A 20645-nucleotide genomic window follows, 5' to 3' on the forward strand; every position below is an offset into this window, starting at 1 on the left:
CTCGATTTGTGATTGTAAATATCGTAGAGATCAAGTCCAACGTCGATATCCTTTATGCGGAACGAACAACGTGCTAAACTGCAATAGTCAAAATGTGGAAACCGATTTATCTCTCTTGGCCTTTTGTACACATAAAAATTTTATGTGTTGTATCATTAATTGTACACAATTGATAGAGTATATGCACTTTTATAAAGGCAGAGAGAGAACCAGTTTTCCTTTTAGTAACATAATTCTACTTTTCATCAAAGTAAGGAATAAGAAAGTAAAACACTTCTCCAATAAGTAATTATCAAAAAAGTAATTATAAGTTGACAAAAAATAAATAATATTAATTGATATCTATTTACTCAGCCAACAAGTAATATGTCACATGTCCAAATCATGTGGGCCACAATTACATAAATAATCTTACACATGTATCATGTGTGTGGTTGAGAATTGTCTTGAAAAGTTCAAAGGTCTATTGGAGAATAGTATATATAGTGTAAGGGATTTGTTATTAAGATATATCAACACAACAAAGAATTAAATACAATACAGAAAAATATTTGTTTCTTCATTCTTCTCCTCTCTTTACTTAGAAATTATTTAGTTGGTTGAAACTACAGCCAACGTAAGTGGTATCAGAGCTTGATTTCGATCAAGAGCAAACTGGGCGTGAAGCTTATTGATAGGAAAACAAACCCCAAAGAAGATCAATTGTGATGGCGACTACAGGCAATCAAAACCAAGGTGCCCATCAATCAACACTTCCCATTTTTTATGGGGAAAATTATGATTTTTGGTATGTGAAGATGAAGACCATTTTTCTCTGATATGATTTATGGGATTATGTTGAAGATGGGCATGATGAACCAGAGGATACAATAACTTTAACGAATGCCCAAAGACAACAACTGAAAGATCATAAGAAGAAAGATGCAAAAGCTTTAGCCTTAATTCAATAAGGTGTTGCTGATACAATCTTTCCCAGAATTATCAATGCTTCTAAAGCAAAGGAGGCATGGGATATCCTCGAAAAGGAGTATAGAGGTAGCACGAAGGTAAGAAATGTAAAACTCCAATCTTTGAGAAGAGATTTTGAAAATATGAAGATGAAAGAAATGGAGTTGTTGAAAGATTATTTTTCTAAACTTATAGAGGTGGTAAATCAAATGAAGACCTATGGGGAAGATATTTTTAATCAAAGAATTGTTGAAAAAATTCTAATTAGTTTGCCGAAAAAATATGACCCTATTGTTGCTGTTATTGAAGAGACTAAAGAGCTTGAAAACTTGAGTGTTGAAGAATTGATGGGTTCCAGAAAAGCATTTAAGCAAAGGTTGAGTAGGCGCTCCGAAAAGATAATTGAAAGTGCTTTTCAATCCAAGCTCAATGTTAGTTCAAAAAATTAAGAAAAATACCCATTAAATTTTGATCGATCCAAAGGTGAATCTTTTAAAGGTGGAAGAGGAAGAGGAAGAGGAAGAAATAATTTTGAGAAAAGTGGAAATATAGAGTCTACTCAATAAAATTGTGAAATTTGTAAGAGAAGTAGCTATGTTGACAAAGATTGTTGGTTTCAGGGAAAACCTCAATGTTTCAATTGCAAGAAATTTGGACATATTAAAAAAGATTGCCGATTGAAAACAAATCAGCAAGCTAATTTTTTCAAAGAGCAAGAAGGTGAAGCGAGCATGTTTTATGTTTGTCACATAACATCGGAACAAAAGGATGATGTGTGGTTTCTTGATAGTGGGTGTAGTAACCACATGACCGGAGATAAAAACATATTCTTGGAGATTAATTCTTCATCAAATTCTCAAGTGAGGATGGGAAACGGTGCCTTGGTCCAAGTAAAGGGAAAAGGAACTATTGCCATAGAGACAAAAAAAGGAAGAAAGCATATTCGAGATGTGTTACTTGTTCAGGATTTGGAGCAAAATTTGTTAAGTGTTGGACAACTTGTAGAGCATGGGTACTCCATTCATTTTGATGAGGACTCTTGCAAAATTTATGACAAGGGAGGACAAAATCATATTATGGCAAAAATCAAGATGGGGAAAAATAGAAGTTTTCCTCTCACTTTTTCATGTTAAAAAAATATGGCATTGAAGATGGATGTTGTTGATGAGTCATGACTTTGGCATATAAGACTTGAGCATTTGAATTTCCAAAGCTTAAAGAATTTACAACAAAATAGCATGGTGTATGGGCTGCCAACAATACAAGAAGTTAAAGAAGTTTATGAAGGTTGTGCTCTTGGCAAGCATCACCGAGAGTCATTTCTGAAAGAGAATGCATGGAGGGCTAAAGCACCATTGGAGCTTGTTCATACCGATGTGTGTGGACCGATGACAACACCAATTCAAGCGGGTAACAAGTATTTTATTATTTTTGTTGATGATTTTTCAAAAATGACATGAATTTATTTCATGAGACAAAAATCAGATGTGTTCTTTATTTTCAAAAAATTTCATAAGCTTGTTGAAAGGCAAAGTGGCCATCTTATCAAAGCGTTAAGAACTGATAGAGGTGGAGAGTACAACTCAAATGAGTTTGAAAAGTTTTGTGAAGATATTGGCTTGGAGAGGCAATTAACGGTTGGGTACACTCCACAACAAAATGGAGTGGCAGAAAGAAAAAATAGAACAATTATTGAGATGGGAAAAACAATGCTTCATAAGAAGGGGCTACCTAAATCATTTTTGGGTGAAGCCATGTATACGGCTGTTTACTTGATGAATAGGAGTCCAACAAAAGCGATGGAGAATAAAACTCCATTTGAAGCATGGAGTGGAAGAAAGCCATCATTGAACCACTTGAAAGTTTTTGGGTGTATTTGTTTTGCTTATGTTCCAAGAGAAGTGAGGCACAAACTTGATGAAGCTAGTGAAAAATGCATCTTTGTGGGTTATAGCTCAAAATCAAAGGGCTATAGACTCTTTAATTTGAAGAAGAATAAATTGATTATTTGTAGAGATGTTCTCTTTAATGAGAAGGTTGCTTGGGATAAGAAATAGAAGAAAGTTCAAGATCAAATCTCCATTTTCAATGAAGAATCAGGAAATCAAGAAAATAAAAATGAAGATTTTCTTAAAGTTCCACAAGAAATGTCTCCCGTATATATCTTACAATCAATCCCAACTTCTCCATCAAACTTAAATTCTTCATCTCCAAGTTCAACTCGAAGAAGAATGAAAAGTCTTCGTGATGTGTATGCAAGTTGTAATTTTTGTGTTGTTGAGCCGAAGAGGTTTGAAAATGCAATAAAAGAAGTGGCAAGGAAGAAATTCAAGAAGAAGAGGAAGATGATGAGATTCAACTCAAGTATTGCAAGACTGAAGACCAAGATGCGGACATCTTCACCAAAGCACTTCCATGAGATAAGTTTGAATATTTTAGAGAATTATTGGGTGTCACAACATGGCATTAAGGGGGGTGTGTTAAAAATAAATAAATGCCACGTTCATTGTGCATTTTTGCTTTATTCATGTATCTGTTATTGTACATGTATCAAGTGTGTACATGTATCAAGTGTGTGGTTGAGAATTGTCTTAAAAAGTTCAAAGGTCTATTGGAGAATAGTATATATAGCGTAAGGGATTTGTTATTAAGATATATCAACATGACAAAGAATTCAATACAATACAGAAAAATATTTGTTTCTTCATTCTTCTCCTTTCTTCACTTAGAAATTATTTAGTTGGTTGAAACTACAGCCAACATACGTACAGATCTTCTTCGGATTATCTTATGTATATATACAACTTACATGACTATAGAATTATTTTGTTTTCTTAAGGAATCAAAGATCAACAAAGTACTTTTTGATCCACCTTTTAATGATCTTGATCTCTTTCTGTCTTTGCTTAACCAACCAATTGGGATCACTTCGATCTGCCCCCTAATGTCTTAACAATGAGATCCTGCAAATTAATTAAAATAGATATTATAAATCTCTTGAAACATTAATGATATTTTAATCTAGGAGTAAATTTGGTAAATACATATATATATATATATATATATATATATATATAGATATATTCTAGGGTTAAAGAGCAAATCAACTCTCTCATTAACTTTCACAGTCTTTTAGATATTTTTGGTAATTTCCTTACTTATTTTAAAGTTGCAGATCGAATTATCTCATTTACCTTTCAAAACAAAGGTTTACTATTTTGCCTTTCAAAAAATAGAAAATGACCATAGAACCCTCTATGACCACAAAAATTAGGGTTGTGAATATAAATAACACATACCTTAGGTAGCGATTCATGGACCTACAATGGATCCTAGGCTCCTAGCCCATTTTTGATCAATGAAGAGAGATATTTTTGGTCAAAAATGTAAATTTTCTATCACGATTTTAATGGCCTACAAATAGCAAGAGGGTACCGACATATTTTTAGAATAGTATATTAGTGGTTTTGTACAAAAATAAGATACAAGAAGGTTCTTTACAAAAAGAATAGTGAAAGTTGAGACAGATTTATTTATTTATTTTTGCATGTTACATTATAAATAATATAATTTCTAAAACAGATTTTAAAGCAGCTGATTAAATTATAGTGTCACATATCATGCTGTGGCATGAACTACATACATAAGAGATATTTATATGTATATATTATAGGTTTCTCAAATAATATATATATATATATATATATAGTATAACTTTTTAAGGTTTATTTGGTCAAGTGTTTATAAACCCATCAATCACCAACATATTTGTTTGAATTTCTAAAAATAAAATTGTATTATGCATATAATTGTAAATTGAGCTAGCTGGATATATAAATTGATAGCGTTCAGCTACCGTTAGCGGTATGGATGGCAAGAATAGTGTTTGATATGTCTGTAGACACTAAAATTTTAATGGACTTTTATTTTGACAAATTAACCCATTAAGTATGGGTCAATATTTAATTAAATTATTTAATTGCTCCAAGCTTGGTCCACTGAAATTATTTAATTAGCCCAGCCCAGATGGTTAAATAAAAAGATAATTATTCCTAATAAAATATATTTGGAATAATTATTTTTAAGGAAAATTATCATAATATACCTAGCCCGGCCCAATTATGATTTTATCCTTATGAAGAGATGACACATGTCATAATCCTATGTATCCAAGAAGCCAATAAATAGAGGTCTGAAGGAAGAAGGAAGAGACACGAATTCAGAGTCCAGAAATCCAGAGACTCAGAAATCTAGAAGGTCCAGAAATTGAGATAATCAGAAATCCAGAGGGCAAACCTGAAGGCGAAGAACACCAAGCACATCCAAAGTCATGCCGTTCTTCATGAAATTCAACAAATCCTCTCTGAAGACGAAGAACAACAAGTACATCAAATCGTGCCGTTCTTCATCCAAATTTCACGGTGATCAACAAAAAGCACATCAAATCGTGCTGTTCTTCATCCAAATTCCGTAATGATTCAAGATCAAGCTCGTGCAGCCCTTGGATCCAACCAACAAAAAAAATGAGATCGAATTAGAGGAACTAAATCTTTGTAAAGAATATTACAGAGGATTGTACTCCAATTTTTCCAATTTAATAATATATATATTTGCTCCATATTTTGTTCTTATTCTTTACTACAAAATTTGTGTGTACAAATTTTTGGCATGCTCGGTGGGACATCCTCTGTCTCTCATCTCTTTCTCTTAGATCAAATCATCAACAAACTCATCGTCAGATTCTATGACTTTCAACAAGATTCAGACGAAGAGCAAGAATACCACCAAAGACATCGCGGTCATGACGGACAACATCAATACCACCCAAGAAGGTTGCAACTTCGTCAAGTGGTACAAAAATCTCTCTAAGTTCAATGATGTGGAGCATGGTCAAAGCATCCGTTCTTGCCAAAAGACAGCACGATGTGATGAAAGTCAATTCCGCCAAATCTGTCAAAGTAACAACTCAAACTCATACTGCTTTCACCTCGATGGGGGCAAAGAGGAAGGTTCCTACAACCTCAAAGGTTGCTCCAGTCACAAGTTCAAGTTTAAGGCTGGTCTACCCAAGGCCAAAGATTTTTCTAACTCCATCACTATGCCAGTCAAGATGACGAGTACTACCTCGTATGAAGAGCAATTGACGACTATGGCCCATGCAATTGAAATATTACAACACTATCTTAAGCAGCAAGATCTGAAAATTGCCTCGCTAACAGAAAAGTTAAAATTGCGTGACGACAATGCTGAGTTAAGCAAAAGCCGAATTCCTCATTCTAATTCCATGCCAGAAAACACTGCAAATTGATGATCAAAATGACGGGTCCGCCAATCCAACAATTGATGTTGCCTCCGTCACCTCACTTTCTGTCCAACAACTTCGAGACATGATAGTTAATTGTATAAGAGAACAATACAGTGGCATTCCTCAAAGTGCTCGCATGTACTCAAAGCCTTACATAGAAATAATTGACATCTTAAAAATGCCGGTAAGGTATCAACCTCCAAAGCTTCAATAATTTAACGGAAAAGGCAATCCTAAGCAACATGTTGCACATTTTGTAGAAACTTATGGCAATGTTAGTACAGACGGAGATCTCCTTGTCAAGCAATTCGTTCGTTCCCTCAAAGAGAATGCATTTGATTGGTACACAGACCTCAAAGTTAGAGGTATTTATAGTTGGGAGCAAATGGAATGAGAATTTCTCAACTGTTTCTATAGCACTCGTCTTACTATAAGTATACTGGAGCTTACAAACACAAAACAAATGAAGGGTGAACCCGTGGTTAACTATATTAACCATTGGCGAGCTCTAAGTCTTGACTGTAAAGCATGTATGCAAGGCATGTGCTGGAAGCTTCTTTACATCCTACAAAGGATTAAGCCTCGCACATTTGAAGAGCTTGTTACTCAAGCCACGACATAGAGCATAGCATGGAAAATCATAGTGTTAGGGAAGATGTTCCTGATATACCCGACAACCTTCAAAAAGATAAGAGAAATGAATCCGAAAAAGAAGACAATATACTTCCTAACTCGGATAACGAAATAGTTTCATCTTTCATTATAAGTATCATCTCAAAAGACTTGCATCAAGAAACGCACCATGCTACAACAATGACTTCAACCAAAAGTGAAAAATCATAGGGGGCATTAAGTCAAGGAAACCAAGAAGAAAATCCTCAAAGTGACGATGAGATAGTTCGTTCCCTTTAGCATAAGTTTGGATTGTCTTCTGATTCTTGCAAAGTTGAAGAATAATTAAAATTGAAGTGCTCCTAGATACGAGCCTAAACTGTCGATGACACTCCTTGACACGAGTTTAAACTGTCTACCTTAAAAAAAAATCAAGAACTCCTTGATAGAAGTTTAAACTGTCTCCAAAAAAAAAAGAAAAAAAATGACACTTCTTGACATGAGTTTAAACTGTCTACTTGAAAAAAAAAATCAAAAACTCCTTGATACGAGTCTAAACTATTTCAAAAAAAATAATAATAAAAAATAACATTCCTTGACACGAGTTTAAACTGTCTCTAAAATAATAAAAAATAAAAAACTAACCCTCAAAGTTGCAAAATGGCAAAGTGTGCTCGCCACGAGATATCAAAAGGATCAGTCGCAATTAATCAACTTGGCTTACCGTCAAAATATTGTTGTTGCTCGTCACAAATTTTTAACTTGGCTCGCTATTAAGATATTGTCACTCATCATGCGATATCAAAAGTGCTCGTCGCACCTGTCAACTTGGCATACCACCAAAATATAGCTGCAAGGAAGAAATTTAGCCCGCCGCCAAAGTGTAGCTGTAAAGAAGAATTTTGGTCTGTCGTTATAGTTGTTTCTACAAAAGAAATTTTGATCCGGCAAAGTGTAGCTGCGAAGAAATAAATTGGTTCGGCGCCAGACTGCAGCTGCCTAGAAAAATTCTACTCACCACCGAGGTATTGCTGAAAGAGAAATTTTGCTTACCGCCAAGGCGTCGCTGAAGAATCCGGTTCATCACCAAGGTGTTATCGCTACAAAATTTTGACTCACCACTGAAGTGTCGTTGAAAGAAAAAAATTATGTCGCCGCCGAGGTGTTACTGAAAGAAAATTTTGGCTTTCTGTCGAGGTCTTGCTAAAAAATATTTGCTCATCGCCGATGTATTGTTTAAAGAGAAATTTGGCTTTCCGCTGACGTGTTGTTAAAGAAAAAAATTAAGCCCACTGCTAAAGTATAGCTACAAACAATAAAACCATGAAGAATATTAGTGGTTGGGCACCAAAATTCGAGGAATGCTTTGAATACATCTCCATGGTGATCATATGAAGACAGCTTGCTGATAGAACCATGAAAAATATTAGTGGCTGGGCACCAACATTCAAGGAATGCTTTGAATACATCTTCATGGCGATCATATGAAAATAGGGAGGCAAATAGAGCACCATATGGTTGATGTTTTGATAGAAAGTCATGGAAACGCACCAAGACATCTTCTAACCACTCCCAATATAGTTCGATACGTGGCAATGCAGCAGAGAGTATACAGAGAATACTCCATGATACTTCATTCGCATGAACATTGAGACCCAAGAGTGAAAACTGGTTTTCTTCAACAACTCTCTCATGAAGTGAAGAATTTAGTATCAAGGCTTCAGAGACAATAAATTCTTTATAAATCTAATCAAAACCGAAGTTGGTGAAGTCGCAAGTACCTTTGCATGTCCAATGAAGTGGATAATTTAATATTAAGTCCAATGGATTCTTCATTAATCTGGTCAAGACCAAAGTTGGTGAAAATAAAAATCAACCTCTGGTTCATATTCTAATGTTGTCTAGGCATGGTTACAACCTATTGGCTCTATATTCATATTTGGGTGACCTTTTAATGGCCTGTGGGGGGAGACATGTTGGGTCGCGAACTATGTTGCTGGCAAGCTTTCCATGCAAAGATGTCTTGAATGGATGTTTCCTTCATGGTCGAAGTTACTGCTTTTAGTCTGAGTTCATGGAGTGGTCTGACCTCTCAAAGCCGAAATTCTTCTTTGAAACCAAGCAAGCTGCGTTTTGAATTCTCCTGTTAAATTAACAACTTTACAGCCACACTACAAGTTCTTATAAGTGTGAGTTGATAAAAGAAGTATGTTGGCAGCCAAGAGTCCAAATTGCACTAGTATTTGAAGACCTATCAAAAGTGGGTTTCCTTATTCTGTTGCGACAAGGATTATTTACCAAAAAAAAGAAAAAAAATTGCATGTGTGATTGGAGCTGATATGATGTACACCAAGGCAAGTTTGGTGTTGGTATTAGTTAGTGTATACAAGTAAAACAAGAGGCTAAAGATGATGTTGATTATACTTGGATTGTACAAGTAAAATCAAGGAGTCAAAACTTGGTGTTTATGATACCTGGCATGACATGTCAAAGATAAGTACCAGCCATGTGAACTTTATTTGCGGGAGTACTCAATGCATAATATGGAAGCATTTCATGAATTTATAAAGATTATCAAGTCAAGTCGTTATGCATTCAAATCATGTATGTATATGAAAAGTTAATGCAATTGGGTTTCCTAAACTGTGTTGGAACTTCAATTATCAAGAAAGAAGGAAAATAAAAGAGGGAAAAAAAAAAAAAAGAGCGAAAAAAAAGAGAAAAAATAAAAATAAAAAAAGAGAAAGAAAAGTCATACCAATTATTTGTGGTATTTGTTCGAGCAGAGACCGCAATCCAACACAGTCTTCAGAGGCTGTAATCTAACAAGTCTTCAGAGACTTTGGAATTGATGTCTAAACCTATAGCATGGATAGGTATATATAGACAATAAAATATCTTCTATTTGTATTAGGATATGTATAGTTCAGGTCAAATGGGAAAGTAAAATTCTAATCCAAAGTTGGATAGAAAAGTGAAAAAGGAAGCTTTAAAAATTCAAAAACCAGGTTGGATACTTCAAGTCCCGTTTGAAATTGGATAGAAAAGTGAAAAAGGAAACTTCACAAATTCAAAGATCAGGTTGGATACTTTAAGTCCGGTTTGAAATTGGAGACAAGTCCGATTAAACTGGGAATCAAAGTGGAGGCAATTTGCAAACAATAAAATTTTAATGAACTTTTGTTTTGACAAATTGACCCATTAAATACGGGTCAATGTTTAATTAAGTTATTTAATTGGCCCAAGCTTGGTCCACTTAAATTATTTAATTAGCTCAACCCAAATGGTTAAATAAAAAGATAATTATTCCTAATAAAATATATTTGGAACAATTGTTTTTAAGGAAAATTATCATAATATACCTGGCCCGACCCAGTTATGATTTTATCCTTATCAAGAGATAACACGTGTCATCATCCTATAGATCTAAGACGCCTATAAATAGAAGCCTGAAGGAAGAAGAAAGAGACAAATTCCGAGTCCAGAAATCCAGAGACTCAGAAATCCAGAAGGCCCAGAAATCCAGAGGGCCAAAAATCCAGAGAGCAAACCTGAAGGCAAAGAATACCAAACACATCCAAAGTCGTGTCGTTCTTCACCAAATTCAACAAATTATCAATAAAGACGAAGAATAACAAGCACATCAAATTGTGCCGTTCTTCATCCAAATTTCACGGTGATCAACTATAAGCACATCAAATCGTGCCGTTCTTCATCCAAATTCCACGGTGATCAACTATAAGCACATCAAATCGTGCCGTTCTTCATCCAAATTCCACGGTGATCAACAAAAGGCATATCAGATTGTGCCGTTCTTTATCCAAATTCCACAATGATTCAAGATCAAGCTTGTACAGCCCTTGGATCCAACCAACAAAAAAAATGAGATCGAATTAGAGGACCTTATTCTTTGTAAAGAATATTATAGAGGATTGTACTCCAATTTTTTCAATTTAATAAAATATATATATTTTTTTGCTCCATATTTTGTTCTTATTCTTTACTACAAAATTTGTGTGTACAATGTCCTCCAATACCCTATAATCGGAGAAAATAAGCATATTAGGTTAACTACACTAAGACATGTCAATTAATTTTATCCATTCACAAATGATTGAAAAAGAAAAATATATATTTTCACATACCCGCCAACACTCTAAGGATCTTTTAGTCCATTGGAAAAAATGATGTTGCTGGCAAACCTTTGGAGAACCAATCTTATATCCTACGATGAGCCAAAAGCACTTTGTAAACTTTTAAAAGTAGTAATTAATTAGAATGTGAGTAAAATACATATAATAATTATCGGAAGCACATAAAAAAAAAAAAAAAAAAAAAAAAAACAGACTTTGCCTCCATAATAGGTTGAGGCCCAATGAGGTCTTAGTGGGGACGCCACAAGTGTCAACGCAATCCTTGGTCAAATTACTAAAATTCCAAATATCAGGTTCTAGTTCAAACATAGTGCCATTCTTATCCTCACCAAAGGGATACAACAACTCACTGCATGTCTAAATACACCAACCAACAATTCAAATTCAAATGAAGAATATTTTAAAGTTTGATTCAATTTTTAGAAAATCAAAACTTATATCGTATAGGATTTATTTATTTATTTATTTTAATACAGGCTTTCATGCATCCAACATTCTCTTATAATTTTCCAAAAGCAGTTTTATGTTTTAGAATTGTTTAGACTTATTTTTAGAAATTTATTCCAAAGGTCAAGTTTAACACTTTTTATATTAAAATAAATAACTATATTTATACTATTATTAAAAGTTCAATGGCGTCAAGAATTTCAAATCATTATTAAAAATAAATAAAGAATAAAATAAATTACCAATTAAAATAAATCCTATTATATTCTTAAAAGTGACCAATTAAAATAAATCCAAGAATTTCAAATTATCATTAAAAATAATCAATAATAAAATAAATTACCAATTAAAAGTTACCAATTATATTCTTAAAAGTTATCAATTAAAATAAATCTAAGAATTTCAAATCATCATTAAAAGTAAATAAATAATAGTATAAATTACTAATTAATTATTGTTTATTTTGATTTTGAATCACAATTATTTTATTATTAATTCTTCTTGATTATTGTTTATAAAATTTATTAATAAAATTGAACTCTATATTAAATATCAACTATTTAAAACAAGTTGCTAATTGTTTATTTTTAAAAAAAGAAAAAATTATTATAAATTAACTTTTAAATTTTGCACATATTTTTTACTAATATATACTATACATATATGCTGTTGGAACCAATATATTAAAAATGGTGAGTATCGAGGCTTAGAGGCGCATAATCGCTTCTTGAAAATAGTTGATACCTCTCCCATGTGCAACGGAAGACAAATGGCAGCACTATCTCCAAGATTCAACTAAATCCATATATCAAAACTATACGTTCATGAAGGTTGCACTTCTTCTTCATGAACCTGTGTATTTATCTCCGTCCGATCAACAGAAAATATGAAACTCACACACTCAAACTCAATAGTTTGAAATTTTTTTTTTTTTTTTCAAATCTCTTTTTTCTCTCTTACTTGTATTGAGAGTGTGTGTTAAGTAGGCTACTTAAGCCTTTTATTTATACTAGTATAAGTAAGAATATAATAAATTAGTATTAATGAAGCTATATTTAATTTTTCACTTAAATAACACATAAGTTAAGGTAAGTTAATAATAAGTTATAGAAAACTTTCTTGATTTTACATCTTCATTAAGAATTCAGTTGGAGTTTTAGTAATTTAATAAATAATAAATTTGAAGCATAACTCCAACAATCCCCCACTTGTTTCAAATTTCTTTTGTTGATTGGTACAGTCATGTGCATCAATAGTGGTGTCTTTTGGACTTGAACCATTACCTAGTGTAAGTACCCTTCATTTCATCTAGGAACTTGGTGAACGATGTTTTGAACCAAGAGCCACGTTGATGAATAAGAAATACTACACACACACTTCTGTTCGGAGATAAAGTACTAAGGCTTGACACGTTTCGGCCATGTATCCAAAATCTATATTTCTAAGCGTCATTAAGGATCAAGCCTGTCTAGATCCTATAGAAGTGGCCCTACTTCAACACTCAGATCGGTGTGTCCATCAAGAGTTACCTTGCACACTCCAACCGAATACCAGTTGTGGACTCATTAAGAGAATTTAATCATATCCCTCCTCATTGCAAGATAAATCGGTGAATCTATCAAGAGTGTTTATGTATACCCCAATCGAAAATCCAATCTATAGAATTCATTAAGAAACTCATATCTCAGCCTCCTCATTGATTATACGGTGAATCTATCAAGAGTGATCTTGTACACTCCAATTGAAAATCAATCTATAGATTCATTAAGAGATCTAAAATCTCAGCCTCCTCAGTTACAGGATTGAGCACCCACATCATATCATAGGAAAAGGAACACTGATGTGCTCACACAAGTTGTTATGTTACTTGTTTTTCCCATTGAACCCATGAGAAATATCACTGGGTTGGGATCCCATAACAATTCAACTTATTCAATTATAGGCTTTAGTTCCATCCCTTTCAATATCTTGGACACAAGGTCCCTTCACATGTCTTTCAAAAGTGGCTATGCCAAATGAGATATGGCCTTGGACATTTGGTCCCTTCACATGTCTTTCGACAGTGGATATGCCAAATTAGATTTAGCCTTCACACAGTAAAGTATGATAATCGATTAGCGTGATACCCCTCGATTCTAGAGCCACGGGCGATCAAGTCCGAGCACAGATCTGAGAGATACCAAACAATTAATAATTAAAATAAACACAGAATATAAAACTAAATGTAAAAATAAATATTAAAGCTGAAAGAATTCTAATTACAAATCCTCAAAGGTTATTATTGTAAAACCCATAATCCAAAACCTCCATTTATTTACAACTCGGGAATCCATCTAGTGAATAAAATCTCAAATCGTAACGAGAAGAACTGAACCAAGTCCAAAGCTAAATATAGAAAGTAATCCTACATAATCGAAGGAGTGAGTGTCTGTATTTGCTCTGCATGTCCAAGCTATAACCCAGGAACTGAAGAACACCTGAAAAATAAGAGAGTGGGTTAGGCCCACATGCAAGTCCTATTCTACTACGATCCATACATAACCCTGATAAGCAGATACATCCTAGATACACTCAACAATATCTAGAGTAGTCCATATATGTATAAGTACACACTATAGGACGTTCACTAGTCCAATAAGTCTATCTTAGCCTGAGTAGAGGTACCATGCAAATCGCACATAATGTGGTCATATGTAGCTAGACCTGCCAGGGAACAACACCTCTGTCCAGCTGTCCATCCTAGGTGATATACGCACCCTAACCATGGTCCTGAAACTCAAGCTTATACCATAGTACCATAACATAAGTATATAAAGTCCGTTCCAAGTGTGTCATTCAAAAGGTTTATTAACCTGACACCTAGTTATAAGTAGGACTTAACTTTTGAAGTTAATCCATCTTATTTCAATATAGGTAGGACTTAGTGTTTGAACTAATCCATCCCCAATATAAGTAGGTCTTAGTGTTTTGAACTGAGTCGTCCCTATTATGCCACCGTCCCATATCAGTGCATAGACATCCATATAAGTAGAACTTAACTTTTTATAGTTAACCCAACTCATTCCAAAATAGGTAGGATTTAGTATTTTACTAATCCATCCCTAGTATGCCACCGTCCCATACCGTTGCATACAGTCCTCCAATCCACATAGTTGATAAAAATAACATTAATTAATTTATCACCAGTTCTCCGAAATATGCATCAGTATAGTTTGATACATATACAATGTCATTAGATATTCACTACAGAACCTAAAAATCATGCTCCAATTATTTAAACTGCTAAAATAAATCATAGCGTTCCAATCCTCCACAACAGTCGATAAATCGATACAATTATACCAACTTAAGTATCAATTAAATCCAAACTAAGTATAGTTAAATATAATTAATTCACCATACTTATAGTACTATAAAAATATATGATTATATATAATTAGAATATATATAAAAACCTTGCCAAGTTCCAGTAAATAAAACTAACAAGACAGTGTGCAAGCTACTAATTTTTTTCTTAAATTTTTCTTACTGTATTCTTCAATCTAATAATGAATTTATATTTTTCCATCACAATACCAGTCTAATATATTCCTAAGCACCACTTAACACAGTTTAAATGAAGTGCAAACACCCTATGTACCCCAAACAAGCCCCTAAAATCAATTCTGTAACGTATAAGGAGAGAGCAGGCTCTTTAAAAATTTAGAGCTTGCTCAAAACCACTTAGAGCTGGCTCTAATTCACTTAGACCCTGCTCTAAATCACTTAGAGCTGGCTCTAACTCTTTGGGAGCCGGCTCTACGGGTTTTGGGAGCCTGCTCTCCCTCCCTTAGCAGCCGTTGTCCGTTTTCCCTTTGTCTTCTTCGACTCTGGTGAGTTTCCAGCTCTCTGTACAGTATTAAATTCTTGTTCTAATATTCAATTAACATTCCAGACTACTTACAAGGCATCCATATGCATCATTAATCTCAAAGAGCAAAGCTTAAACGCATAAACAGAAAAAGAAACAACTTACAAAGACTTACAAAATTTTGTATATTAGTTTCATTCAACGAGATTAATTATCAGTCAAGCATACATAAAAGATTGTTTAAGTATTCATTAAACTCCTGGAGTCCATCTAAACATGCACAGAACACAGATTCATGGGAAAGAATAGAACAGAAACTTGCCTTTGAGACTTTGGATTAAAATCTCTAACTGTTGTGTCAAGATTTTCAGGCAAATCCTTCACCCGATCAATCCCTCTATTTCTCCTTGGTTCCACACACGTACAACCCCTTCAATCCTTCCATGGTTCAACCGTAGCCTAAGGCAACACCCTAGACTTCCTCTCTGTATCTCTCTCTATATTCCTCTCTATAACTCTCTATTTGTCGCACTACGTGAAATAAAGGTTCTGTCTTTTAAATCCTAAGTTGACATATCATATAGTATTTATAGGCTTCAAATATCACCAAAACATAATTCCTATACTAACCATAAGTTGGCTACAATGTGAGACATAAAACCCTAACTTACACAACGTAAAACAAATAAACTGTGAACAGAAAACAATTCAATAATTAACTTAATTAAATAATTACCAATTTATCAAATAATATAATTAACCAATAAAATAAAACAAATAAATAATTACAATTAATCAATTAATTTAAATAAGTCCAATGAACACAATTAGTCAAATAAGTCAAATAAGCACATAAGCACATAAGTCACTTAATTAAATAAATTCCGGCAATAAAAATAAAAATAAAAAAAATTAAATTCCCATTTTATCCTTTTGAAAAGTAGGGGTATTACAATTAGCCAAGATCTCTTCTAGATGATTGTGCTTCAACTGCATATGTATGGACTTTCATTGTAACACTCATTGTGAGCTTGAAGCATCGCAACCTTATTGTCACAAAAATATTTCAAGGGCAGTATAGGCTTACTTCGTATTGGAATACCCTCCAATAAAATCCTTACTAGTCAACTTCCTCTCTAACAAAGAAAGTGCAATAACATTTAGATTACATCAAGGAATGAGTTATACAAATCCACCTATTTGATTTCTAAGAAATCATAACTCTACCTAAGGTGAAGATCCAAGTTGGTATGAACTTTGAGCATCCATAGTAAAGAACAGTTAGGTATTTGCAATAATCCGACCCATGATCCATAGTACTCTGCAAGTACCTCTATATTTTCACAAGAAAAATTCAATGATCTCTTCCTAGATTATTTCTATACTTGATAATAAGTTGTGTTTGCCCTGGTACAGTTCATCGTGTCATAAAGACCACCAATAATTTGAGAATTCAAGTTGATTCTTTGCATTGCCTTAATTGCAAACTAGCTTCGATCTGGGATCAATAAGAACAAAAATTGCAGCATCTGATAAGATTTTGAACCTTTCAAAATTAATTGATAAAATTGGATTGCATGAGAGTAAATCCATGTTAAGGTCCCACACTTTGATTTACACAATCACACCGGCCTAGCTAAGATCCATCATGTCAAAAGTTTAAATTAAGAACTTAATAGGCAAATAATAATTGCCAGAATTTCCTTGGAATCTCTTTTTATCAATCTGAAATTCATCTGCAATCATTGCTTTCTCAAACATGCATTCCTCTATTTAGGAGCTTTCAAAATTGAGCTTTCAAGGATAAAAATTAGTATCATCAATAAAATGATAACATATCACTTTCTTTCATTAATATAATTAGCTCATTTCAAACATGTCAATATGGATCAAATTTCTAGTATTAGTGTCTTTTCAACACATCAACAAAAGTTTACATACTACATGTAATGCTTTGATCCACATGAACCTTACCATTGGTTATCATTTTGATTAATGAATTTAAACTCATGTAATCAAGTATATGACATGCCATAAATTAAGAAATTTATAATAACCAAAAATCAATTTTATAACTAGAAAGCATACCGTTAATAGAGTGCTCATTTCGACAATCATACCAATTTTAGATGAAAAATTGATGAATTTAGAACTCACCTCGAAGCCATTATTTGCAAATCTGAAGACCTCTTTCAGATGCATCACTTACCAGAAATTATGCTTATGCATGCCACTTTAGAAATTGAAGAGTTCTCCTTTTATATTGTCATCTGATCCCCCCTTTAGTCATAGATCTTGCATGATTTTGACTAATTGTAATGTGGAGATATTACCTAGTTTCAATCAACCGATGGCACGTGTCCCGAAAGATAATAAACTTCTTTTGTAATCTTCTCATTCATCGCAAAATATGATCTAATCAGGCGGAAAGTGACTTACTAGAGCTTTCAGCTTTCAAATAATAAACATAAGTATATTCAAAATGAGCATCAATAATGTGATCGATGGAGATCAGTTCTAAGGTACCATATTTCTTTCAACATATATAAAAGCTAGACCACTAAATTTTCATATGCTACCTATAATGCATTGACCCATATAGGTTTTGCCATAACCTTTCGATTAATCCCTAACAAATCCTTGATAAAAGGATTTAGTTCATTGACAAAGTTTATAATATGTTATTAATCAATAAACTTGGCAACATAAACATAAATTATTGCACAAGTTCAGACATACCTTTAATGAAATGCTTATTTCAAATAACATACCAGATTCAAAGATAACCTTGAAGCCACACCAGAAGTGCAATTTCATCAAATAGCCTTTGTGCCTACTAACATAGGATATTGGGTTACACGATTCCCCCACTAGGTATGGAAGAATTTTGGTCACCTTTAGTAGGATGAGATGCCAATTCAATCCACCTTGTGACCTTCTCATTAATCAAATTAAAACTTGATCAAATGATGTTTTGTCACTCAGAGCAGCTGGACATGGCTTAGTCATGATAAAAACGATTTTCAATTATTGAAGAAGAAATAAAAATTTTCTTTCCACCATTGGTATATATATTTTTTACCATCAAAAGCCTCGATATTCGGTTGAAATATCGTTGGATAACAACGAAGATGAAGCCATTTGAGAGAAAACTATCTTCAAATTGTTAGAACCAATATATTAAAAATGGTGAGTATCGAGGCTTAGAGGCGCGTAATCGCTTCTTGAAGATAGTTGAAGCCTCTCCCACGTGCAACAGAAGACAAATGGCAACACTATCTCTGGGATTTAACTAAGCCTAGATATCAAAACTGTATGTTCATGAAGGTTGCACTTCTTCTTCATGAACATGTGTATTAATTATCTCTGTCCCATCAACAAAAAATATGAAACTCACACACTCAAACTCAATAGTTTGAAAATATTTTTTTTTTTCAAATCTCTTTTTTCTCTCTTACTTGTATTGAGAGTGTGTGTTAAGTAGGCCATGTAAGCCTTCTATTTATACTAATATAAGTAGGGATATAATAAATTAGTATTAATAAAGCTATATTTAATTTTTCACTTAAATAACACATAAGTTAAGGTAAGTTAATATATAAGTTATAGAAAACTTTCTTGATTTTACATTAAAACTTCATTAAGAATTCAGTTGGAGTTTTAGTAATTTAATAAATAATAAATTTGAAACATAACTCCAACGTATCCAATATATGGAACTTACTTGCCATGGATACCCCACATCTGTTTCGCTAGATTTTTTTTTCTGTAGAATTATTTTCGGAAGGTGGTACAGTATAGCATTATTGAGTCCCTTTATAAGCAACGAACCCGGCAAATATACGGCCAAGAATTTCAGTTCCTTTTGATGCTCCATCAATGGCACGACAGAGTTGAATAACAGGATATTTTGGTGGATGATTATATTGAGCTGCCATGGCATAGGCGGTTTGTAAGTAGCCCTTCAAGTCTTTCAATTCGTTTAAGTGCCTGAACCAATTTGAAAATCATTCAAGTTTTTTTTTTATTTTTTATTTTTTTTTCAAAATTTATTATATATACAAGTAATTTAGTAAATAGAGATATAATTATTTACGAGCAAGTCTTGATCTCTGACTAAGGATTGAAAGACCATTTGGTTGAGAAACGACTTTATAAATTTCAGACCATGATTGTTTTATAGTTTGGTAGCAACTCTCACTGGCTTCCTGCAACAGTAAATATATATAGTTACTTTCATATGTCAATGGACTTGAATGGCTCGAACTAATTTGATAGAAAGAAAAAAATATATATATAGTGAAATTAAATTAATTTGTACCTTGAAATCCTTCGTGACAACCGGCCAATAACCGTTTTGTGGGAGGACGTCATGGAAGTTAAGGATAGGTGCCGATGAGGCTAGAGCTCCGAGAGCGATGTGAGGATACTTTAGCTGAAACCATGTTGCAAGCATTGAAAATTTAAGTATAATATGGGAATTAATTAAGAGAAAAAATTAAATTATGTATATATATATATGTCTTAGTTATGTAGAATGGGAAAAGCTAACATCCCTAATCCCCACCTCCCAATGATAAGCTTGTTCTAACATATTTTTTTGAACAAATATGCCTTTATTTTTTCTTTTGGAAGGTGAAACAAATTTTATTGAAGAAACGGACAGGAAGATACAAGTCTGGCCCAATAGAACATTAGGCCCATACACCTTACATGAACTGCATCAATCTTGACCCAGCCCAACAGGTAAACAACTTCTTCAATAAGCACAGAGGAATGATGCTCTGTTTGATCCAGAGCACCATTTATCTGCGTAGAAGAAGCACTAGCAATTGATTTGATGAACGAAGGAGGCAAGTCCCAATCGTACATAACCCTAATGGCATTCGTTGAGGATTTCCACTTTGTGCCACTCCAGAATTGAGTTGAGAACCTGATTAGTTGTCGAGGTTAAGACCTCTAACATAACATTACCTTCTCTCCATATATAAGCCATATATGTTTGCTGCGAAGCATAACTTGCACATTCCCTTTATTGTATAGTTATAATCATTTTATAATAAATATTATTTTAGTTAGTTTATAATATTGGACGAGATATTTAATTACGTGAAACCACCACACCTATGAAAAACTCCAAATTGCCGCCCCATCCCCGGCATCACCGTCGCCACTACTATTCCCAACGGTGTCACCATCACCACCATCGGCGGCACAATAGTGGGCGGTACCATCCCACACCTACACCAGTGCCTCCATAGTCGGCGCCACCATCCCCACCACCATGGAAAGAGACAATTAAGGCCCTTGGGGGCACACTCCTCAACTT

General features: G+C 33.7%; 1 pseudogene; it reads right to left on the reverse strand.

Annotated features, from left to right (window-relative positions):
• Positions 1-4796: 4796 nt before the first annotated feature.
• On the reverse strand, positions 4797-19772 carry LOC132277577 (uncharacterized; annotated as a pseudogene).
• Between the last annotated feature and the right edge of the window lie 873 nt (positions 19773-20645).

The sequence above is a fragment of the Cornus florida genome, unplaced genomic scaffold (assembly GCF_030987335.1).
Source record: "Cornus florida cultivar Cherokee Brave unplaced genomic scaffold, ASM3098733v1 CherokeeBrave_3.0.0_Hap2_Chr10, whole genome shotgun sequence".
Lineage (NCBI taxonomy): Eukaryota > Viridiplantae > Streptophyta > Magnoliopsida > Cornales > Cornaceae > Cornus > Cornus florida.